This window comes from Alligator sinensis, unplaced genomic scaffold (genome assembly GCF_000455745.1).
Source record: "Alligator sinensis unplaced genomic scaffold, ASM45574v1 scaffold225_1, whole genome shotgun sequence".
In the NCBI taxonomy this organism is placed as follows: Eukaryota; Metazoa; Chordata; order Crocodylia; family Alligatoridae; genus Alligator; species Alligator sinensis.
Genome location: NW_005842180.1, coordinates 550,739 through 576,349, shown reverse-complemented (window position 1 = coordinate 576,349; position 25,611 = coordinate 550,739). Strand labels below are relative to the sequence as shown.

The following is a 25,611-nucleotide window of genomic DNA, read 5'->3' as shown; positions in this document are numbered from 1 at the left end:
AGAATGGAGGTGGTGGGGGGGGGGGGGGGGGGGGAAGGAGGAGGACGGACGGACACGACACGCTCACGATACAGCTTAGTAAATTCATGGAAGGAATTGTACTGCTGCCATCACAGCAGAGAAATGTACTTGGCCCAGACATCTAGTTTCATTTTCTTAAAATTAAGAGTATTTTTCCTGCCTGACTACTGTATTGCACTGGAATAAACTATTTGCCTTACATTTGGTAATTGCTTTCTTCTTCGCTCAGTTTTTCAGTATCTGTTGTAATAATTTTGTCAGACATAAAATCATGAAGCTCCTCAGTAAAGGAGATCAATACGATTATCCCATTTTCTAGATGAGGAAAGAGGCACAGGAAAACTGACAGACTTTCCCAAGGCCCAACAGGTAGGCTGTGGCCAAGCACAAAAGCAAATCTGAATCTACTAGTAGTCCCCAGGCTAGTGCCACTAGTCCAGCTTTCCTCACAGTGATCTTTCTAGGCTCTTTTCTGAAACCTCCTCACCTTTTACAGACAAGGTTTCATGTATTCAACAGCACAACAGGATCTTACTTCATGACAACAACACCTGAAGTTTGTGGCAACATTTATTCCATTAATAAAGTAAGAGATTTGATTTCCATTTCCTTGACTGTTTCAGGACCTCCTCTTCCCCAACATGCATCAGTGTAACATCTGCTATTCCTATGCCTGTAGGTGAGTGGAGGGGAGGATGGGGGAAAAGGGTGACAGCTGCTCAGGTGCATTCTTTCCATGCTACACCTCTGCTTTGCAGTTGAACATTAAATAAAGTTCATGTTACAGCATATGAAACTACTTCACAGTCAGGGCGGCTAGGAGCTGGAACCAACTTCCAAGGGAGGTGGTGCTGGCCCCTACCCTGGGGATCTTTAAGAGGAGGCTGGATACTTACCTGGCTGGACTCATTTGAGTCCCGTTTTTGTTTTTAGGGTGAGTGGTTTTGTTTGTGTTTTTGGGTTGTTCTCCCGCCCTGGCGGGGGGTCGGGCTAGAAGATCTATTAGGTCCCTTCCGACCCTGAAACTATGAAACTATGAAACTATATGATTAAACAAAAATGCATACTCTACATATTATTTACACCTATATGTAAATGTCAGCTAACATTAGCTTTTACAGCATCAAGGACCTTCAATATAACAAATATTCATTTATTACATTATTTTTCACTCCTCCCCCTCCAAGCTTAAGAAAGCCCAACTGTAAAAATACGCTATAAAAAGTTGCATTGTCCTTATGTTCTTCAGTCTTCACTGGAACAAGACTGAGTGAAAGAGAGGAGTGAAATGAGATTAAGAGAGATGCATCCTCTGTTTAATATCATTTTGAAATTTCTATGCAATTTAAATTGGCTGCACAGAAAGTAAACACTATTCAAACTGTGATGCAACATACAGCTAGAAAAATGGGGATTCCATTGCTGGGATTTTATAATTATTTAATGCACACTTAATCTGAATAGTTTACACTAAATTAAATAACTCTGGGCTGACTGATTATTGCATTTTGATTTTTAGAAAAAGAATAGTCTTACTTTTTTCATTTGATAGAAATAAATATCCATATTTCACAATTTAATACAAGAAAAACTTGTGCCACTAAAAAAATACTTATTTTTAAACCAAGGCAACTGCTTATTTGTATCTGTGCCCTTCTTCAACCGTCTTGTTTACAGATTTGTCCAATTCTGCAAAGGAATCTAAAACAAGAATAATAATCTGCCCAAGAAAATAGGTTTTTAGAACTAGAACTGTATCCCTCCATACCTGCAAATACTGAATACAAGCACAATTATTAACATATCTTTGACCCAATTCATATGTAAAATTAATCTTTGTAAGTGCTTGCAGGAATCAGGCCTTAGAATGTAAATTCTTAGGGCAGACATTCATCTTTGCATTTCCTAGAAAGCATTTAACATGCTATCAGTAACATTAATGTTAATATTTATTAACACCTTTTTTAAATGTGGAAAAATACATGGACTTCAATTTATCAGTTTCTTTTCATACTGCATAACAGTTATTTCAAGTCATTTTCCATTTGGAAGTGAAGATTTAGAATATTTATAGTCACATCTAGTTTTTCTTATGAGAAAAAATAAATATGCGTAACAGTCTGCATTTCTATAAAAACCCTCAGAACAAAATTTGTAACATTCTAAAATTTTCAGTGTTACATACATTCCAGGCCCATATCGGTTCAAAATATATGCATTTAAAAATTCAAAGCTCTCTACTACTAAATAGCTATGCAAAGAACTATCAGAAATTACTGAAAGTGTTTCAAAATTTTAAGAGCTTCTTTTCATGAAGTGAAGCAACATAATTGTAGCAACAGTGAGAAACGGAACAGATTTCTCAACTGAATATAAGAGGAGAAAAAATGCTCATACGTGTAACGATTTGCAAAAAGGGAAAGAAAAAAAAAATCAAGCCAAAATAAGCAAGGAATTCCATTATTAAAATATAAAGTGACAGTCAACCAAAAAACAAGATTGCAGACCATTTTAAATTTAATCCACTGCAATCCAAATTTAATAGCCAGAGTTGTCCAAGGCAATTCTCTTGTCTTTCTAATACTGAAATTCTGACAATAAAAGAAATCTAGACATGACATAACTTTCTCCTCACCAATTCTTGTGTATTTAGAAGTACCCCTGGATTTCACATAGATACACAGAGGTACATCCATAAGTAATACTTTCTTCTATCTCCAGCTGGCAAGGATGCTAATGCCATCCTGCAGGATGACCTGACCTCAGTAATAAACACTGGATCCCCTCCTGGTTGAACTACAGCAATAAAATATACCTAAAAATAAGTCACCATCCCTTGGAAATTACACTAGTCCAGAACTCTGCAAATTTTCCCCTGCAGCAATACGGACTACGGCAGTCTCATCAAACCTGATTTCACCACTTTCTCCCAAAAAACTCAAGAGGTGAAGAGTGAAGTTAACAACTCCACTACTTAGGCATAAGAGAACTGTTCATAATAGGGTTAAAAAATTGTCTATATAAGAGACACCCTCTCTGGCAAGTGGTCCAAGGCTTTGAAATCAATGCCCAAAAGAACTAAGGACCATCACAAACATTGCCAACTCCACTCTGGGAGCAAGAGACACAGTTTTCAACCTGGTCATCATCAGTAACATGCAAGCTAAGGACAGATATTCAAAAAGCCGGAGCCTGGATTGATTCAATCTTTGCAGGTTAGTCTAACCTTGCACAGACTGAACCAATTTGCAAGTGAATAGACATTCACTTTTGACTCCAGAAAAGCAGCCACATAATTTGGTAGAGGCCTGCATTTAATATTATTACCATTCCAAATGCACTGTCCAGGCTCTTAGGTTCTAATACATCTTCAGTTTCCATTATATGTAAAACCTGAGAACCAGACACCAAAAGGAACATAGGTCTAACAAATCCACCTCCTTTCTCCTGCCAGACTTCAAATTAGTTCAAGAAAAGAATAGTTGGGCTGGGAGTCGAGATAAAATCCATTAACTTGGAGTCTTACCTATTACAACGACTAGCATTAATCATTTCACACACTTCACAGCTCTTATCAAGGCCACAGGCACATATTCCTTAATTTCAAAGATGAAATAACAGACAATATAAGATGTTGTGCAAAGGTCTGGCAGAACAGGGAATTGAACCAAAGTCTTTAGGTAGACTCAAGCCTTAGCCCAAAAGTACAATGAACCAGGCACGGACCAGCACTAGGCATGGACTCTGGGGGAGGAAATTTTGAAAAAAATAGTGACTGCGTTGCTGGACCAACCACCTCACACCACCAGTAACACAGCCAGTGATGCCCCCCTGCCCATGCATTGCTGCTGCTCAAGACATTCTAGAATCCCATCCTGTCTGCCTTCACCATATCATTTCTCAAAGTGAACGTGCAAAATCTGTATGAATAGTACTATACGTCTAGCAGAGCAATTGAGTACTGACATTTCTCATGATAGAAATTACTTTCTCTTTCCTTTTATTAAAATTTATGACATTCAAACACTTCTTTAGATGCTATATGCATTATATTGCCTAATTACCTGGTTGTAAGTAATTTAATCCATGGAATAAGCAAAAGGTGGGATGACAATTAGGTACAGACACAAGATGTATAGTTTTGCACCTACCAAAACAAAAGAATTAAGAATGAATACATATGAAAGAAAAGAAATATTATTAAATATATGTACTGTTGTAGTGACCAAAAGTAGTAGTAGTGGCATTACAAAAGAATCAGGATTTTAGGAAGGCCCACAAGGAAAGGGACATTGTGACTGTAGGAACTAGTTTGGAGAGGTGTTCCATAGGAAAGCAGTAGAACACCGCAAGGTTTTGGCGCTTCTGAAAGAAATGAATAAGCAAGTGGATAAGGACTGCACAGTTGGCAAAGGTGAATGGGGAAAATTTGATAAGATTCATTAGCAGATAATTAGGGACGGGTAGAAGTAGGAAAGCCTGAAAGGCACAGGTATGCATCTTGAATTTGATACAACAGAGCAGAGGTGGCCAACCTGCAGCATATCTGCTACAAGTGACACAGGCAGCCTGTACAGCACACAGTAAGACAGGGCCTGGAACAGGCAGCACAGTGAAAGATAGGGCACAAAAGCAAGAATAAAAAAAAATAGGTAAGAATGAGTGCAAGAGGGACAGCAGCTGGGAAGGGCTGGAGTCATCTTGACAGGTGGAGAGAGTAGCAGACAGCAGGCAATGACAGATGAGGGAAAGGGAAGTACAGTAGCAGGAGGAAATGAGGAGAAAACAAAATTTAAAACTAGAGAAAACAGAATGAGGCATAACATCATCCATTTTACTGGCTTAAGATGTGTTAACATTTTCCCAGATTTTAATTTTTATTGAAAATCATTATATATGGTGGAGAGGTTAAAGATGTGATATCTGAATACTGAATTACTTATGCCAGATTTACTTAAGGGCATGTAAATATTTAAATACCGGCTCATTAAAAGAGTACCATACCACTACTGTTCTTCCCTGCATTTCAAGTACCAGTTACAACTTGGAGGACTACATTTTTAACTGTTAAATAAAAGACAATTATATTAAGTACTTATACAATAATATTAGACTGAGTACAGCTTTTATATTAAATCAATAAGAAGGGTAATGACAACAAGTTGAGGTAAAGTTATTGAATAGTTAGGGATTTCCTCTTTAAAAGAACTTCTAAAACCTTGAAAAGAAAATAAACATTTATAACATTTTATGATCTATGTTAAAAAAAAATTGCTTATGCATGAATCATGCAATATAAAGGAATGTATCAACTGACAGACATACAAAAGGAAGAAAAGAAATATGGTAAGTAAATATGTAGCAATTTATTCAAATATAAGACAATATTTCCTCGCAATCAACATGGGGGGGGGGGGAAGCCCCATATCTTATATTTGCATAAAAGGAAACCTCACTAAATACAATAGTACTGCCAAAAGTCGCATGTGCTCAGTAATGGAAAACACCTATTCAGGTAATTAAATGCAGCCAACAATAAGCATGACTATAAAACACATGGCCCATACTGGGCAAACACACTGATGGGAACCTTTTTTTTCCATTACAAATTTTATTAAAAACATACTTATCACTTTACACTTACAAAGCTTCACATATTGAGCATCCTTGTTTTATCAAGATTTCTTATCACAAAACAGTTATATATCTAAAAACATACAACTACAGGTATTAAACCCTTAAACAACATACATCAACTTCCCACCAAAAAAAACCCTTAGAGAACTCTATTTCTTCATACAGAGCTAAGAGTATCAATTAACCTCCCTCTAAAAAAAAACCTATTACCTTGGTAACCACTTAAAACTCTGTGCCCCACCCAATCTTCTCTGTTAGTTCAATGAAATAAGTACATCCAGTCCTTTTTCCTTCACTTCTCCAATCTCTTCCTTGTCCTGAATTTCTTTTTAAAGGAAAATTTTTGTGTCCCAAGTCAAATCAGACAAATCAATTCCAAATCCATAAGAGTCATTCAAGAACCTATGTGACCCTGCTACCAGCAAGTATCCCCCACCCCCCACCTGGGGCTTCAGATACTTCCAAATCCCTTGGCAGACATCTTACATACAGGCCCAGAGACTTGGGGTTCAGATGCCCCCGAAGTTTTGCTTGCCCTCAGACATAGGCCCAGGCCAACTTCTCCCCTGCCCCTGCCCCCACCTCTCCCTCCCCACCACTGGCCCTGAGCCCACTCCCCCTGACCCCCCACTGCCACCAGGTTGGCCCAGGCCCACTGCTTCCCCCCACCCACAGGCTAGCCTGGCTTCTCCCCCCCCTCAGGCCCAGTCCTCCCCCGCATCGGGCCCGGACTTACTCCTTCCCTCCCCCGACTGCTGCAGCGAGGAGGGGGGAGCAGGCCCGGACCCCAAGCAGCAGGAGAGAAGGAGGGAGTGGTCCTGGACGGGGGGGAGCACAGGACTATCCACAGAGAGAGACGCACGCACACACATATGCACACGTACACCTCCAACACTCTGCCAAGTGGCCCCTGTGGTTCACTTGGCAGATTAAAGCACACTAAAACCCCGTTACACAGTTTGCACCGAATGTCTGTACACCCACACATCCATCTCCATACCTGTACCCACTGCCCTCTTCAGAAGGCCTGCCCCTGAAAAAAATCTATGCCAGACCGCTCTCTACCCGTCTTGTCCTCCTGTAGTACCCATACATTTCACTTGGTCCCATCAGGTAAGTTCTTGTCCTAATCAATGCTAATGTAACCCATCTTAATAAGATATATAGTATACTCTTTCAAGTCATGGTGAGCCACTACACTGCACACATTTTTACTTTCTCTTCACTCCTGCAGCTCAGCTGCAACTTTCTTTCCTGTTTCCAGCGAGTCCTGTTTTTTAACCAGCTTTAAATGCCTGGCAAACATCACTGACTGGGGCCCCAAACAACTTACCCAGAATCCCGGTCACCCCCTCTCAGCCTGGCACATATGGTTAGTGTGACCCTGCCTTCCCTGAGGTGGAGCCAAACCAAGCTGCTCTGCGCCTCATCTACATATAAATTTTTGGAGGATCCCAGGATTCCCTACAAGAACACCCAGTTCAAGTTATAAGTAGGAGGCTAATTAACACATTGATACTTTGTGGGAGGTACCTGAAGTACACACATATTCTAAGCAGTGCTGAGCTGTGGAATCACCACAGCTTGAAACGCTGTAGTCTCTGCTGGGGTTCAGCCCAATTAATTTATATGGTAAATAATGAGCCTTTTTGGATTTGGACTAATGTTATGGATAGTTTGTACTATATACAAATACAAATATGTAGAGAAGTGCTGCTTAAAAGTGTGTTTATGGAGTACATGTGCTAAAACTTGCAGTTGTTTCAAGAGGGTAAACTGCACCAATTCTGAATGAACTAAATCCATGGTTACCTGTAGTAACTTCCCTTTCTGCGAGTTACTACAGGTACGTTTATTTCTAGGTCAGTATTTTCAAATTTGCTTCTCATTTCCATGTGCTCAGGGAAAGCATGGTATAACACTAAGGAAGAAGGGAAGAGGCTGGAGGAGAAAAGCTAAGGGTGTAGGGGGTAAAGGGGTTACCTAATCCCCCACACTTATTCTCTTTGCTGAAGCAGTGGCAGGGGTACAAATTCAAGGTAAGCCTCCAATAATTAGATTCTATACCTGGGAAATTATAACAAATTTATACATTTCCCATATATAGAATCAAATTATTGGGGGGTTGCCTTATATTTGAGTAAATACAGAAATTTTACTCTATAAATCTGATTTCAGCATTTAAATTTTTCAGTGGAAGGCAAATGTTCACTTCATTTCTCTCCTCGAGCCACCCACATTTTTTTCTAGGAACTTTTCTTTTTCCTCATCACCATATCACATTCGGTGCCTTCCAAGAATTTGAAAATGAAAATAAAAGTAGGACAAAAGAAACACTCTGATTGCGTCAGTTTTTTGGTTCCTTGTGCATGTGTGTGTTGATTGATATAATTGCATTATCATATCATCGCATTAGCCTCTTTGCCACAGCATCATACTGGTAACTCATGTTTACTTGCTTGCCCACTGTATTATCAATCCTAAATCCTTTTGTCATTGCTTTCCAGGACACTGAAAGAGAGTTATGACTTTGTATTTGACTGTATTAAAAAACAATTGGTTTGTATGGGCCCAGTTTACCAAGCAATTCAAATCTATCTGTACAACCACCTGTCCTCAATACCATTTACTATCCTGACAATATCGTGTCATTCAGAATTTTATATTTTCTTCCACACAGAAAATTTGATTAAGTCAAGTACCTTACTGCAGCCTACTCATTTTGAACATTAATACATTAGCACTTCCAGTTTCCCCGAGTATTTCATGATTTACCAATAACACCACTGAAACCCTCCTAAACCTTTAAAACTCTTGGGTGCAAGTGTCCAATGCTGTTTAACAGTTTACTAACATATCAGCCAAGAATTCTTGTGGGTGCTATCTTTTATTGGACCAAGTATATGGCTGATATAGACATAGGTAAGCTTCTGGGTATCACAGTAGCTGGTGTACTTCAGAGGCTTGAAGAAAGGTACTGTGACACCCAAAAGTTTGCTTGTGTCTATACCAAGCATACAGTTGATCCAGTAAAAGATACTACCTGCAAGAATTCTTGCATTTCACATATCTCCTAGACCATCGCAGCAACATCACCTCAACACTGCTATAAGCCATTACTTCACCACCTTCAGATAATATAAGCATGGATGGATACAGAATTGTGTAAAGGCGGGTACAGGAGCAACAACCAGTGCCATAACAGTAGCTGCACATCTGCTCCTAGCTCCCTACTCCCACCAGGATGGGGAGACCACACCATAGGACCTGTAGGCATGGAATTTAAGTCCCAGAATCAGGTATGAATCTCCCTACCCCCAACCCTTAGCACCCCTTTCCACTCCATGCTCAGCCACATGTCCTTTCACCCCACCTCCTGCCCCTGCCACGCCCATCACTGCCTTTGGTGTCTCTGGTTGCTCTGGGAGGAGGAGCTCCAGGGCTACATGAGGAACAGGGCTCAGCAGCAACAGCAGTAAGCAGGTTCTTCCTTCTCCTTTTACCCTTCTTCTACTTCCCAGGATGGCAGGAAACACCCACAGGGAAACTAGCAGAGAAGAGAAACCTGCCCAAGACTGCTGTCTCCAGCTGAGCTTACCGCCTCATACATCCTGGCTAGAGTGAGATAAGAGCAGTTCTGGAGCTCCCCTGTTCCCAGGGCAATCAGGGACAGTGGCAGCAGTGAATGGGGAAGAGGGGACATGCTACTGAACATGGAGCGGCGGGGGGGGGGGGGGGGGGGGGCGGAAATCCTACCTGATTGAGAGACTTAAAGCCCCTGATTGTTGCTCACATGGTGTGGTCTGAAAAGGGGTGAGGCCATGCCACAGCAGCTCCTCTGTATCCACCCCTGGATACAAAAATTTCATCCTGATTCATTAAATTGAAAATAAATATTTATTGAACATTTCTTTTTCCAGTGTCATTATTAACAATGTTAACCACCTCCATCTAGTGGTTGGCCTATACCATAGCTAAGGTTTCTTTTGTTCTTAATATACTAAAATTCTCCATTCCTAGAGACAGCTCTACTTGTACCTACAACAGGAAACAACAAAGAACCTCTGAGTCCATTGAAAATGAGATCGAAGGGATGCCAAGTCTTCGGATATGAATTAAACTCAAGGTACACGTTGGAATTTGGCAATAGCTAAGAATTTTTGGAACAGCCCACTGCTACAGATTTTTTTGCCTTGTGACAGAGAAAGTGATTTTCATTTGAAGGAAAAACTGGTCCAATGTCTATAGAAGATGTCTCTAAACACCTATGTTTATATCTAATCTAAGGATTCATCCAGTTCAGGTATGCCTACCTCTGCCCAACTATTTTTTCTGATAACAGAATATTTATTACACAAATTTACTAAGTGCGAGCTTTCTAACTTGACCATTATTTATTCCAGTCCTCAAAGTCAGCATATAAGATCTCCAGAGCCACTTGATTGTAGCCTAGAACTTCACCTGTGCTCCATTAGCAAGTCTTTGGAGCAGCTGTTCTCGGCATACCCTCACCCATACCATAACGCCTTCCTCTCAACCCAGTGATTCTCAACCAGGATGTCATGACACCCTGGGGTGCCATGAGATTCTTCCAATGATGCTGTGGGGTGCCATATAATATTAGCATTGTTAAGAGTGCAAAGACCTACTCATGAATCACAAGGTAAACCTGGACATTTCAAACAGGAACCTATAGTGTCAAAAAAATCTTCTGACCTGTTGTGGTCTTTTTTTGAGTTTTTTGTAATAGAAGAACTGCTTTATTATACTCCACAGTCAAAAGAAAAGGAGTGAAAACCAATAGCTGTCATTTTCCAAGTGGTGCCTTGAGTCTGAAAAGGTTTAGAACCACTGTCTTAACCAAAACAAGTTTCTTCAGCAAAGTCTCAAAATAACAGATGACTTGTGGGTACTGTATTCTATACACAGAGGAGTGAAGTAGCTCACTAAGGACAATAAAGGTGGAGGCTGATTCTATCTCTTGTATTGTGTTGCAGGTTTATTTTCAAGCCCGTTCTAGTCTCAGAAGAAGAAAGTACAAGTGTAATTTGGCTATAAAATATTAATTACAAATCCTAAAAAAACAGTCTTAGTACTAGAAAAAATAAAGTATGAAAGCTAAACCATGCATCTCAAATTATGAACAGACATGTTAATTTAATCTTTCATTACTTAGCCAAGGAAAAAAATTACTCCTTGCTTTAGAATTCAGGGTTAGGAAGTTCCTTAGCTTGTTAGTCACAGTGCATTCAGAATAAGCCCTTGAAATAAGAAACATGATTTGCACTTAAGTCTATATTTAACACAAAGTAGCTCAGAAATTACGTGAATCATAACTTTTTATATTGGACCAAGCGTGATTCACAAACATGAACACTCATCCTTAGCAATCATCAGTTTGGCCATTACTCATGACTAACTATTCTTCACTATGTATTATGCCCTGTAACTTTGTGTTTGCCTTGTTTTTGGTAAGTGAATGCTATGTGAAGAATACATCTCAAGAATACTTTGCAACTGAAAACATCAATTTCAGTCAAGAACTTAAAAAAAGACTAGACTTAATAAAAAAAATCATTTTAAAATAGAAAACAATTACTTTGGAAAAAAGGTTATTCCCATATTACCCTTAATTTTTTCACATTATGTGTAATCCATCAATGTCATCTTCAGCTAACACCTGAAGAGAACAGGAAACCATTCATCTTGCAGGAAATACATCAGCATCTGTTCATACAGAAAACTGTATGAAATGTATACTACCAACCACCTAAAACTCTCAACTTTAACCAAAGCAAGTTTATAAGAGCAAGACTAAAACAAAATAAACAAAACACCCAAGTCTAATCATTTTTTTTTTCACTAAATTCATGAAAAAGTAATTAAACCAACTTGATCAAAACATTAAATATTTCATCAACTCAAATGTTTTAAGAGAATAAGTTCCATATAAGCAGCTGTGTACCAAAGGAGTCTTATATACTGTATTATACTTATTCCTTGAAAAACAGTTTCAGGACCATATCCATCTGTGTGTGTGTTAAATTTACATTTATGGTCACTTGCAAAATTTTGGCAAATATGACTGCCTAGTTTAGTAGCATATTTTACTCATAATGCCAGTTTTAACAGAAAGATTTTGTTGGTTTCTAGTAGCAACTGCTTAGATCAGGTATGGAGAACAGGTAGAAGACTGCCTCCTTCTATGGTTTCAAAAATAAAGTCAGGTAAGTAGCATCCCCATTATAAATGCTGTCATGTTTTATTACTTCTCCTTGCTTTCTTTCAGAAAAAGTGAAAGTGCTTTTTAAATCATTAGAAGTGTTAGTAACTTCCAGTATTCAACTAACTAAAATGAGCATTCATACCTTCAGTAGTTTTTACCTTTTAGCCTCAATTATAATAATCATTCTTAATATAAATTTATAACAGGATATGAGGACTTAACAAAAATGAATCCTTTCATCACACAGGAACTCAGAGATGCATAATCAATCTAATTTATAGTACGTTACAAACAAGGATACAATATTGAATACGGTTTCTCAGCTTCATTAAGTTAAAGAGCTTTTTACACTACATATCATCGCTGTTAGTCTTCTGTTTGCCCTGTCATTCAATATTGGTGACAGAAGCCTTATACTTGATCAGATTATGGAAAGTAGTGAATTTAACCGCAGACATTCTAGGAGTTTCTTAGGAATCCCAATAAAAATAATGAAGATCCTGTTCTGGGTAAATACTTTTCAACTTTATATTACAGATATTTTAAAAGGATGGTTAATCGTTTCACAAGACTTCCATTTCTTTGATAAAATAATCATAAATTTACTAGGTATTACTGGAACCGATTGAAAATTTGAATAAATGTTTAATATATTAAAAAGCAGTAACATTAAGGGACAAGTTCAACCACAGAAAGAACAGAACAGACATCCTTTCTCACCAGATTGGGAGTAAAGGAGGAGAGAAGAAAATACTATTCAAATATAAAGTCAGAACATTATAAGCCATGCTATTCACATATGTGTAACAGAATTTATTGAAAATTTTCCATACAAACCGGAAGTATGAAATATGCATGTTGCTTTAAAAAAAACACTCTCTCATGGTATGCATACCCATATTAAATAACATTCAAATGTTGGTTTGCTGATCCCTTCAGGAAAAGCAAGCTTCTGTTAAATAAGAGATGCTCAGCATAGCTTCTATCCAAAGCCCTTCCTTGAGGATGACGGACAGAAAAGAAAATTTAAAATTCAACTAAATTCCAAAAAAATAAATACTAATGAAATTATATGGCATTTAATTGCCTTCTGAAAACTATTTTACATTTTAGCAAAACTAAAAAGTGATTTGCTTTCAGATGACCTAATTACTAGAATAAAAGATGCATATCTGACAAAGAGAGAAAAGACTCACTGCTTCATAAATAATGTATTAAGATTTCCAACAGTATTCAAGTTAAATCACAGGTCCAAGCATCTCTTTGTGATGTTAAATATTTTTTTTTAAATGTCAGAGGGTTTTAGTGTTCATTGAATATGCACATTTCTTTCTGTTTGCAGAAAAATCCTCAATATTTCAGCTGTTACATGGGTTGCAATTGGCCACTGAACCATATCCTTTAAATACATTTCTAGGCATAGCAGTGCTGCACAGAGACTCATCCCTTTGCAGCTTTTTCCTTTTTAAGCAGAGGAGCAAAAGCTGCTGCAGTGAACTGCAGAGAAGCCACCACATCCTGCCACTAACAAAGACGCATAACACTAGTCGCAAAGAAGTATAGCTTGTTTTTCCCCCAATAGCATGCATAGTACCCAAGAGTGAAATGTTAACATTTAAAAACCACAAGAAAGAATTTCATGCTCTGGAATACCTGCTTCATCCTCCCCCCAAAACCCCTGCATGGTGAGTGTTAGATTCTCATCAAGGCATCTCCTTTGCTGCTTTGTGTCCCTTCCCAGGCTGCTGCTGCTGTGGCGGAAGGGAGGAGCAGGACAAGGATTTCAATGGGCTCAAGCTCTCATTCCTCCTTGCAATGAATCTGCTCCATTCTTTGTTATCCTTTGCCCGTTTCCTTAGATACTGTTTTTAACTCTTTTCTATGTCAACAAACCTTTAAAAAAAAAATCTATTTTCTAGCCACAAAAGCCGCTTTCTTCTGCCTTCCCAGCACCGCCCCCGCCTCCTCTTCTGTCAAAAACATGGATCAGAACCACAAGAAATCCATCCCTGGCTCCTTTCTGCAGCAGCAGCAGGAGGAGGGGAGAAAAACCCAGCCTCCTCTCCTTGCGGCTTGTCATGCAGCAGTCTGGAAAGACAAACACTCTGCCAAAAGCAATAGACTGAGACAAGCAGTGAATGTTACAACACAGCACAGCCCAGAGTGCCATGCCCTCCTCAAATTCACTTACCCCATGTCTGGAGCTAGCTGTGGCCCCATTCTGTCTCCAGTGCCCAGTCCCCTCCCGCACCCACCGGCTGCACTAGAGCCGGAACCAATACAGCCACATTCCAGTCACGTGGGTACCCAGCCTAGCTCAGTGCAGCCAATGGCCCAACTCGAATTAGACGATGTGATGCATCCTGGTCCACATCCAGAGGATTAAACATCTGCTTCCCCTAGAATTTGGTCAGTCTCAGGGATAGATGGGGAAGGAATCCTTTGAGCAAGAATAATAAAGCAGAAAGTAAGGAGAAAATGGAGTGGGAATTGGATGTCAGTAGGGAGAGAATAAGCAGAAGATATACGGGGAGATGGAAATGGGACACACCTCTCAAATAAAAATACAAATTTAATTTTATTTATTTATTACATGTCAAGGGATATTATTGTATATGTATATTATTATTTATTACATGCCAAGAAAATCCCAAATCATTACTCACTTCCAACAACTACAGTAGCTTGACAAAGCATAAAGTATGTAGCCAACATTAATACATCAAGTGTCTATGGCAGTGGTCACCAACCACTCGATTATGATCAACTGGTCAATCCTGGAGACTCAGAGACACGATCTGAGGCGGGGGGGGGGGGGGGGGGCGGCCCCCCCCCCTCCCAGCCTAGCAGGTGGGGGAGGGAGGGTCAGGGGCCAGACTGAGCCCCCCACAGTGAGGGAGGAAGCGAGGCAAGGGAAGGAGCAAGGGGTCAGGTAGGTGGGGCTCCGAGGGGTGGGAGGACCGAGCCCGGGTGTTGCAGGGGGCACACCCCAGGAAGGCACAGGGGGCGTGTACCCCTGGATCTGCACGCAGGCCAGGGCGGGGTGGGTTGGGGCCAGGGCTGGGGCTGTGCTCAGGGTGGGTGGCGGTGCTAGGAGGGGAGGGTCAGGTCCCCCTCCCAGCACGGCTGCTGCCCCCAGCCTGCAGTGGCAGCCTGTGTCCCGATCTGTACACAGGGGAGGCGGCTCGTCCGGGTCCACATGGGGGGAGGACTCCAGCTGCTGGGGCCCCCCACATGACCCTGGACAGGCCAGTTGTCCTAGCTCTGGGCCCAGCTGTGCCCTGGCACTGCAGGCATCCCACCATTGAGCGGGCAGGGGATAGGGCTCGGCCGCTCCCGGGTCAGATGGGACGATCGGCTGGCCCAGGGCCACGTGGGCAGGAGGGGGCTCCCGCCACTGCCTGCCCCACCCCACCCCACATGGCCCTTGATGGGTTGATTGTCCCCATTGGGAAGGCAGGGAACAAGGCTCAGCCCAGCAGCAGGAGCCCTGCCATGTGGCCCTAGATGAGCCAGTCATCCCTGCATCTGGCCCGGGAGCAGCCATGCACTGTGCCAGGTTTTCTTCCCCCCGCAGGTTTTTTTGACCCCTGGATACCCAGGGGTCAAAAAAACCTGTGGGGAAAAAAAAATGGCACAGCACATGCTCAGGCAGTGAGTGTTGCTGTAAAGTGGAGCCGGGCCACCCAGAGCCACAGTCTGCTGCCAGCCAGGCACCATGCCGCAGAATCACCATGGCTGCAGCCCCGGGAGGCCCCCAGGCAAGCCTCCCCTCCACCCCTGGAGTAACTTGCTGTGTGCCAAAGGTGCACCACTGCTGGTTGTCCCCGGGGAACCAAACATCTATGCACATCTGGACGCGCCCCAAGGGTGCAGACAGATTTAACATTTAAGACAGGTTTAAATACAGTTTAAACCACAAGTGTCTAGACATACAAGCCAGCTTACTATGGTTTAAATTTCCTGAACTGTTTCAGCCCGGGATGCACCAAACCCTGCTCAGTTTCCAGGAATTGAAATGAACTAATGAGTGGTGTGGGGGAAAGTGCTCCTTAAAAGCTGTGAAAGCTCTGGTAGCTCCAGACCACCCAGCTCCTAGGAACCCAGACACAGGGATCCAGGCAGTGGCTCTACACACATCTCTCTAGGCAATCCACAGTCAGGTACCACCGCACAGATTTCAATAAAGTGCTTTCTTGAACTCAGTGTTAGTGAGAGGGGGAACAAAAAGTTGCAATTAGGCTGGGTACTCGATACCAGCCCCTGGTAGTCCAGCACCACAATGCCTCAAAAGTTATGGTTTTACTTAGAACCTGCAGCAGTGCACATGCAGACACCTGGGACAATTCTGTATTGGTTTCCAAATCAGTGACGTTCTTGGAATCGTTTAAGTGTTATACCTGCCTACCCATGGCCCATTATTAAAGAAGGATCCTGCCCCTGTGAAGGGAAGTAAGTCTGCTACCATCAGCCACTCCAAAGAAGGATAGTACCACACCAGAATCGCATGACTGCTGTGTCATGGTGCATCAAGAACCCTAGCTTGCCTTCTCACTATAAAATAAAGATTTTATTAGAATTTAAGATTTCTATGTTTTTTCTCTCTTACTACTTGCTTTTATCCCCCCCTCTCCCCCAAGCTTTTTGGGGAGAATTAGGTGGTTAAATAACTACAGCAATTATTTAAATTACTCCAAGCTTTTGAGCTTGGTTTTAGAGACTGGTACAGTATAGGAAAAGCACTGACTACATTAGCTGATATCTTCCAGCAATTGCAAATGATCCCAGTTACTTTAGAGAACTTGAAGCTGTTCCTAGTTTTGCTACTAATATGTAATGAGTCAAAGTAAACAGTTTTATATTCGAGTTCTTTTACAGATCATAAAATGAGCTCAGTTAGAAGCTGAAGCTCCTCGGTGATAAAAACTAAAGTTGCCTTTATTCCAGATTAATTCTAGCTAGCTATATTCAAATTAGATCCTCTTAAGTTAGCCTAGGCCAAGTGAGAGCAGCCATGGTGCAAAAGAAAATTCAAAATATGTGGTATCAACGCATGCCCCGCAGGTCATAGAATCATAGAAAAATAGGACTGGAAGGGACTGCAGGAGGTCATCTAGTCCAACCCCAGGCTCAAGGCAGAAACAACATTGTCTCAATCATCTCATCTAAAAGTGCATCTACCCTGTTCTTAAAAACTTCCAATAATAAAGACCCCACAACATCTCCCAGTAATGTTCCAGTCCTTACACCCTCCTCATAGTTGGAATATTATTCCTAATAGTCATTCTAACATTTTCTTTGCTGCTATTTAAAACCTTTAATTCTTGTCCTGGACCAGAGGAGCACCACTTGCTTCATAACAGGGGTCCTGGTTTTCTGTTAAAAAAATCCAAAATTCTCTGGTAACAACCTCCAGGATCTGTGTTTTTCCACAATTAAATGAAACACCACTATATACCTAGCTATCAGTTGAACACAATGTTTTATTGATATATTAGCAATTTTAAGGCAATTTGGAAGCCTACCAGTGCCTCAACCATTACAGTAGAATAAATTCTAAATACCTGCAAATTTTGGTGTTTGATTTTGGGGTTTTTTTAATCATAGAAAAGGTCCTCCTGCTCCCTTTGCTCACCAGGACATGGGTCAAGCTATGGCTCCCCGCCACTGCTTTGTGGTGCTCAGCAGTCCTATGCTGGTGCCCCTAACTCCCAAGCCACAGCCCTCCCAGCCCTGCCAATGCCTCTCCACAGCCTCTGCCTACCTTCTACTTGCTCCCTCCCAGCAGCAGCTCCTCCCCTATACCAGGTAGTAGGTTCAACTGCAGCTGCCTGCCCCCAACTGTGTTGTGGAGCTGAGCAGCCGACATGCCAGTGCTCTGCCTGTGTTGTTGGGAGCGATGGAGTGGGGGGGTAGGGCAGGGTGCACAACTCTATGCCATAGCTGCTGCCAAGCAGTGCCTCACCATGGTAGCCATGACAGTGTGGCTGGCATGGGGTTCCCAGAGATGGCAGCACTGAGTCTCCCCGCCCCACCCCACCCTTCCGTGCTGGGTCCCACCTGCTGGGCTGCAGAGGCAGTTCCTGCCCAGTGCTGGTCCAGCTGGGCTGCAGCCCTGTGCCGCGCTGTTGGCACAGAAATCTGGGGGAGCACATGCCTCCCCATGCCCCCATTACATGTCACCAATGTGCATGTGGGGCAGAGGGTGTGTGGGACTTTCCAGAGCTTGGCCCCTGCCCCGATAGAGCAGGACTGGTCTGGACTCACCAGAGTTTGGCCCCTGATGGCCTGGACCAGCTGCACACCATTAGGGCCATGCACCAAGCTATGGTATGCCTGGACTGTCCCATTGCCATCAGACCCCCCCGCACCCAATGGTGCTGGGCTGGTTCAGGCTCATCAGAACTTGGCCCACTGCCCTGATGGTGAAGGGACATTCCCTAAGCCCTGGCTCTCCAACCCCACCCCTAGTTTCTTTCCCACAGGCTTATCTGCATGTAGCTGCCAGGGCTGCTCCCACCACCATCTGGCTGTATTGCTGGCCATGTGTGTGTGCGCATGTATGGACATACGCATGGGATCCCCTCCTCCACACCCCTGGGTTTTCCCCCCCGCACCTTTACCTCCCCATCCCTGCTTCAATTGCCCTGTTTACTGCTCCTCCCAGCCCCAAGCAACTCATCACAGGCTGGAACTCTATGAGCCTACAAAGGGAAAATCTGCATTTTTCTGCAGGAAACAAAAAACCCAGATCCCTGTTCATAACCACTTACTTTGTATTTGGAGACTTATCAAATCCCCACTCAGTCTTCTCTTGTCCAGATTAAATAATACCAATTCTTCCAATCTTTCCTTGTAAATCATGTTTCCAAGGCCCACTAACCATTGTTGTTACTCTGTGATAGACTCTTTTCAATTTGTCTGCATCTTCCTTGAAGTGAGCTACCCAAAACTGGACACAATAATTCAAGTGAGACCTCACTAGGACTGAACAGAATAAAACAATCATATCTTGCAACCTGAAGGCAACATTCTTGTTAATAAAACCTAGAGTATTATTGCATTTTTAATATACATTTTATATTTGCAAGTACAAATTGGCAAGTACAATTTTATATCTGCAATCAAATTTTCAGTATATTTTATACATACATACATAGTTTTTCTAGAATATAGATATCTAGATCTAGGTATCAATGTAGATATAGATTTTTTTTTAGACTATATACATATTTGTTATTTATATATGGAATACCATGACACTTGACTTATTCAACTTGAGGTCCAATGCGATCTCTGGGTCTATTCTGCAGTACAGTAGCCTAATCAGCCACTCCCCAATTTGAACTTGCAAATTTGATTTTTCCGTCCTAAAGATTTTGCACTTGCCTTTATTCAATTAATGAAAAGTTGTGCAAATTCACACTGTCGTCTAAAGCTTTCTACCATAAACTAGCCATCAAGTTAAGCCATCAAGTTAAAAGCCATCGAGTCATCGCCTCTAGTTATAACTACAGCCTATGCACACGCAGAGTTAATTAAGTGTGCAGTGAAGATAAATCCTGTGCGTCAGAGGATATATGAAATCTTGCTGTTTTAGATTTAAAGCTCAGTATGTTTTTAAGTGAAAACTAATATTTAAAAACAGCCTCATAGACTTGCCTCTGGAATCCAAAATGGGAATGCCAAGAGTGAGGATTTTTGTAATGCATTGCTCCTTTATACACAACAGTACTGTATTTTCTAATACTGAAAAGCTATAACAAACAGAGCGTGATAGGACTCCTGTAAATCTTGACCTATGCGTTTGCCAGAAAACCTTGGTGCTCTCAAGGCTGAATAATTTTGTTTAAATGAATTCAGTGCACACAAAAAGATGCCAGATTCACTACTCTACAGCCTAAAGTTCTGTATTTATTCAAAGAACAAGTTGAGCATTGGCAGCAGCACAAGTCCTCCATAATGTTCTGCCACCATGCAGAACCACAACACGCAGGGATACTTCAGGGTAGAGAAACAGAAAAAAAAAATAATTTCCAAGCTCACTCAAAGTCTCAAGCATTCTGTTAAACATCTCTGTCAAAAAAACAGCTCATGGACCAAGTTATAGCATGTTACCTAACAGCATGAGATACAGTAATAATTTTTCGTCACTTCACACTAGCCAGTGGCACTCAAACCACTGACCCATACTGAGCAAAATACATTACCAAATCTCGTAAACTATACAGTCCCCAAATCTACTTCCTAGATAACAGTGCAAAGCCATGGTAGTAATGATGTGATCATGTAGCCAGGAAATATGCAAGAGGTAAGAATTTTTGTAAATTGCCATATTTTATTACACCAACTGCATGGTTGGGACAGATTTAGGCAGACAAGTTTTGCCCTCAAAATTTTGTCTATCTATATCTATCCCAACCATGGTGTTAGTCCAATAAAAGATATCATCCACAAAAATCCTTGCCTTAGTGAAAAGCCATTTTGTCAAATCTAGCTGTCAGTAGAAAAGTGTACAAAAGAACTAATATTTGTCAAGCAGAGAGGGCATGGTTTGGTTTAATTTGAGTTTTGGTTAGCTGTATTATTTACTGTTCTGCAAAAAGGCTTTATTTCCAACTTCAAATTTTATTTCTGGTAACAGCACCTCAATCATAAGGTAGATGCCAACAATATATTTTAATATAGTATACATCACTACATGCTCCTCAAAAATATATTTTGCACTGATTTCTAAGATAGACTGTTTAAATATATAAGAGAAATGAGTCCACCTCACTCAGTATCTTTATTTCTTTCCTCCTAGTTGCTTGCTTTGTTATTTTGGGCCACTTCCTTCAGTTTGCTAAACAGAACTTCCATATTATTAGATGTACTCTACTAAAAAAGTAATATTAGAGGGCCTTTTTGACAATAACTTAAATTAACTAAAGTACAGGATCTTTCCCCACTCTTATTCTGGAGTTTTTAAAAACTCCAATTTTAAAGCACAATATGAACAGGAATACTTATCTGAGCTCTAGCTTTGTGCATCTGAAAGTAAATAGGCACTGTAGAATTTTTTTTAAAGATATTAGGAAATACAGCAGACAAAATGCAAAAGGTTTTATGCTTATGAAATAATTTGACCATAAACAAAGCATTTTTTTTATGTGCGGTCATAAAAACATATCCAGTGCAACGGTGCCTCTCTCCCAAGGCTCTTTCGCTACTCTGCCAATTTAAAAATTGGTGTCTCATTACTAGGTTTTGTGCTTTTACAGTACTAACTATCCCAGACACTTCAGGTATAACTCAGTGGGTTGGATAACTAGTTAAATGCACTCCCTGTTGCCAAGTACTGTGTTTGATATTGTTCACAAGTTTGACATGTATTGCTGGAGACCTCTAAGATCACATTCTCAAAACTTTCTAAAGTTGTTTGTACACACTCTAGTGCACAACCTAAATTTAACACACAGCTCTGTATTATGTTGAAGCTTGAAGAAGGTAGAAAAGAATTTTTAAGACATTTATTACTAACAAAAACACCAGAAAAGTAAACACCTTTTAATGCTCCCATTTTACAAGTTTCAATTTGATACAAAGGTTAGTATTGATAACATATCCCAGTATCTTCCCAAAGACACAAGAAAATGCTTCCTTGATTCCACCCACACACCTCTGGGTTTCTTATTCAAGTTGCATGCACTCCATTCTTACCCCATTCTTGGGAAAGTTAAAAGTGAGAATTACATGTGGCTTTTTCACTACCACCCCAAGCTTCCTAGATAGTTGTGGCCAACCCCAACATGGCTGGTGACTGTTTTCTAATTCTATACATTGTACAACATAATTACAACTTTTTCAGGGGACTTTTGTACATGCCACATACTGAGTTCTTGTTATGTGCATTTACATGAATCTTATGAAAGCTTTATTTATTCATAGTATAACTGATAAATAAAGAACATCCTGCTTTGCAGGATTGTTAGGTTACAGAAATATGCTTTCATAAATGTTATATATCTAATGCTTTAATTGTTTTCTATCTCAAGAAAGACTGAATAATTTAATACACTTACTTGTTTAAAATATACTTTTTGCCTTGCCCCAAAGGTAAGAAATTAAAAAAAAATCAGAAATAGCATGAATTCCCCCACCCCCCACCAAAAAAAAAAAAATAAATCTTCCTACATGCTATGTACTCTTTCATAAGTAGATCCCTCACATATCTTCCAGTTTGTGGTACATGATCTAAAATGTCTATATAACTTGTCAGTTAATATTTCAGATACCAGTCCATTAAAGTTAAAATATTTTTCTATTATATATATTTTGTCTGTGAGTGCAATAAAAAATATTTTCCTGTAACACATCCTATTGAGTAGATACAGACATTCCAATTTATTGTCAACTGGCATATGCTAACCTTCCCATCATTAGATATTTGTCCATATATGGTGAACCTGTCCATCATAAAAACATGAGCTAAATGAAAGTAGTGTATATACTCTTAACACAGCTGAGTATAGAAATTAGGGAATACACACAAAGGAATGTTCCTTTGCTTATTTAAAGAAGAGCAAAAGTTTGGTTTTGATTATGTGATATTTTCAGTATTTGGCAAAGTATGTGTAACGTATTTTAATTATGGAACAGTATTTTATTTAGCAGTATCTAGCAATCTGAAGTTATATATAACATTATTCTGTGACATGGCAAAAGCCAGTTTCTTTACCTTGAATTCTTCCCCACAATTATCCAGTTTCTACTCAAATGAGTTTAGCAGCTGTTTCTAAAAAACATACTCCATAAAAATGTTTCAAAAAGGCTCACAAAATAGTTTAGGTTTACCAAGATAACCCATCTATTTTTTTGACCCACTAGTTTAGAATTTTCAGTACTAAAGAGAGTTTGATAAACTTCTGTTTGAAAACAATGTACTGGCTATGGCAGAGGTTGTCAACCTTTTTTAACAAGTGTACTCCTTCTCTCTCAAATTTTCAGCTCATGTAGCCCTTTATATTTTTTCTTGTTTTAAGGGCCAGCAGCGGGGGGCAGAGTGAGGTCCCCGCGGGGAGGGAGGGAGTGGAGGTAGGGCTGCAAAGCCAGGGCACAGCGTGGGACAATGTCATGAGCGGCTCATCCGGGGGGCTTGGGGAGGGAGGAGTGCCACTGCATGCACCCCGGGAGGGCATGGGGGGGGTGTGCCTCTGGATCAGCGCATGGGGCAGGGCTCACTGCGGGCTGGGACCAGAGTGGGCGGCGGCAGTGCTGGGAGGGAGGGTGGGGGGCTACAGTGAATTCTGGAGTGGCTGCAGCCCCTCTCGTAGCCCCACTCCCAGCGCTGCTGCTGGGAAAAGCCTAGTGCAGCCCTGGCCCCAGCCTGCAACAGCAGCCTACCCTGTCCCAAGCACGGATCCGGGGGCACACACCTCCCATGCCTCCCAGGGGGCGTGCAGCAGCAGGAGCTACCCCCTGCACAGCTCAGTCCTATGTCCTGACCTGGCTGGGCAGCCCCTGCCTCAGCCCCACTCTCTCCCCCATCGCTGGGGCCTTGATCTGCCTCCTCCCAGACCCCTTCCTTCACACCAGTTACCAGACAGACCCAGCTGCTCTCCAGGCCACCTGCATGCTGTGCTGCGACTGTGAGCATGCACGTGGCATTTATCAGCCACATTAGTTCTGAGTATCCACTACGACCTATTTAAGTACCCCTAGGGGTACATGTACCCCTGTTTGACAATGACTGGGCTATGGAATGGCTTTCACTCACTTTCTTCCTTCCTTATATTTCTTTTTGCTACATAAGGGTTTCCTGTTGCAAGATGAAGTGAACGAGTACACATGTGGAAGACAGAGGTGGTTAGCTGAGTTAGTCTGAAGCCAAAAGCAGGGCAAGGTGGCACTTTGGAACAGTGTTTCTCAATCTTTTTAGGTTCGAGGCACCTCTCTATAACTATTGCAAATTGAATGGCACCCCATTTCAATTTATTACAATGCTTGCTTCCCTGCAGGCACTGGGCAGAGGGGACCTGAGAATGGCCAAGCACAGAGAAACTTGAGCCTGTGCTTATGCACTTACCTCTTTGCACCTGACTTATCTCCTCACACCTTGCAATACCCTTCAAAGAATCTTTCAACACCCTGGTTAAGAATCAATAAAGACTAACTGGTTCAGAGAGGCATGAGCCTTTGTACTCAACAACCTATTTCACCCATTCCTAGCATCGGAATGTCGCCTACAAAAGCTCAAGCCTTTCTAAACCAGTAAGTCTCCAAGAGACACCCTGCCCTGCCTTATGCATGAGGAAAGCCAGTTTTTCCTGCTATCAATTAGATCCTTTAACATTCTCCAAGCTTATGTGTTACATTTAGCCATATACATACCATAAACAGCAAAAACGAGAGATTTGTATAAAATAATGTAATCAGCCATTCACTCTTCCATCTGTGCTATGTAGTTTAATCCTCCCACCCCCACACCCCAACAGAAACTTTTGTAAGCTTTATACTAACTGTAGTTTCCATGTCCTCTACTAATTAATAGTCACAGTATCCTTTTGCCTTACTGCTTGCTTTTCTCTGCCATGCCTCTCTTCATGCATGTAAGTAGCTTACCATATGCATTGTAATTACCATTTCTTGTCCCAATTATGCCTTGTTTTAATCCACTGTCCTTGTAGTCAGCTGCATTTCTGTATCTGTCGCCTTTCATTTATTTGCATTCTCCTACCTTTCTCTTCACTTTGTGGGAAAAGCATGGTACTGTGGGACCCTGGTCATTTCTGCTGAATGGACTGAAGTTTAAAGTCAGGACTACCTTTGTTCCAATTCCAGTTCTGACATCCAACTCCCTCTGAGGTCCAGGATAAGTAGAAAGCCTCATAGCCCTTTTAGAAGGGTTGCTAACACACACAGGGGTAGTTGGGAGGCATGACAAATGTTTGTCAGGTACCTTCAGGTTCTCAGATGAAAACTATTATGGAACTATCAAGAATGTCCCTGTACAGTCTCTCTCTCTAATTGACTGAACATGAATCATTCCTCCTCTGATCTATCACCATTATACACTGTGTACTGTATTAATTTCAGTTTACTAGTCCATTTATGAAAGTACTAACAGGAGTCAAAGAATTCACCAGTCCTTCTCTTTCACATCTAGTAACCCAGCAACGTATCTGTTCTCATTTTCTGTGTTTCCAAAGCCTCCAGCTGAAGCATTTCATATGTATCCTTCTCTACTCATCTAAGAGCCTTTTTAGGTCTGATGCTTTACAGCACAAAAGGCACTCACACTTGGTACATGAAGAATCCCGTCAGCTCTTTTCCCTAATACCTTAGGGCCACAGAGAATAATATTCTTCCCATCATCTGTTACCCTGATTACCATGCTGTATAGCTTAAACTCTCAAACTATTCAGGAATAATGATTTATCTGGGAGGTTCCATGTATTTTAATGCAAAAATCAGCGCTCCCCACAAACTCTAACAGCAACTTTCAATGGCATGGTGTCAGGCATAAGAGAATAATTAAAGGAAAGAAAACTGTATAGCTCCACACTCACAACCATTCCCTTTTAACCAAACAACATGTAACCTTCTAGGGATAGGGAAAGGAAAAGAAACAGGAGAAATACAAGTATGAAATTTGTTTTAAAAAAAGGAAAGAGGAAAGAAAATTGAGATGTCTATGACATATACCTATCTATGACATCAATCTGTTAAAAGGGGGAAGGCGGGGG

At 41.2% G+C, this 25,611-nt stretch overlaps 1 protein-coding gene across 6 annotated transcripts in view; it reads right to left on the bottom strand.

The window, feature by feature from the left end:
* Positions 1–25,611, bottom strand: part of APC (APC, WNT signaling pathway regulator) — a 163,516-nt gene that overhangs the window by 120,612 nt on the left and 17,293 nt on the right. For 3 of the 6 annotated variants that reach the window (XM_025207076.1, XM_025207073.1, XM_006026173.3), the window contains exon 2: positions 4,086–4,168. The exons of 2 other annotated variants lie outside the window; for them this stretch is intronic. The gene's annotated coding sequence lies outside the window, so the exon portion shown is untranslated. Of the gene's footprint in view, positions 1–4,085; positions 4,169–13,537; positions 14,258–25,611 lie in introns of those variants that run through there. One more of the 6 variants, XM_025207078.1, reaches the window with a different exon arrangement.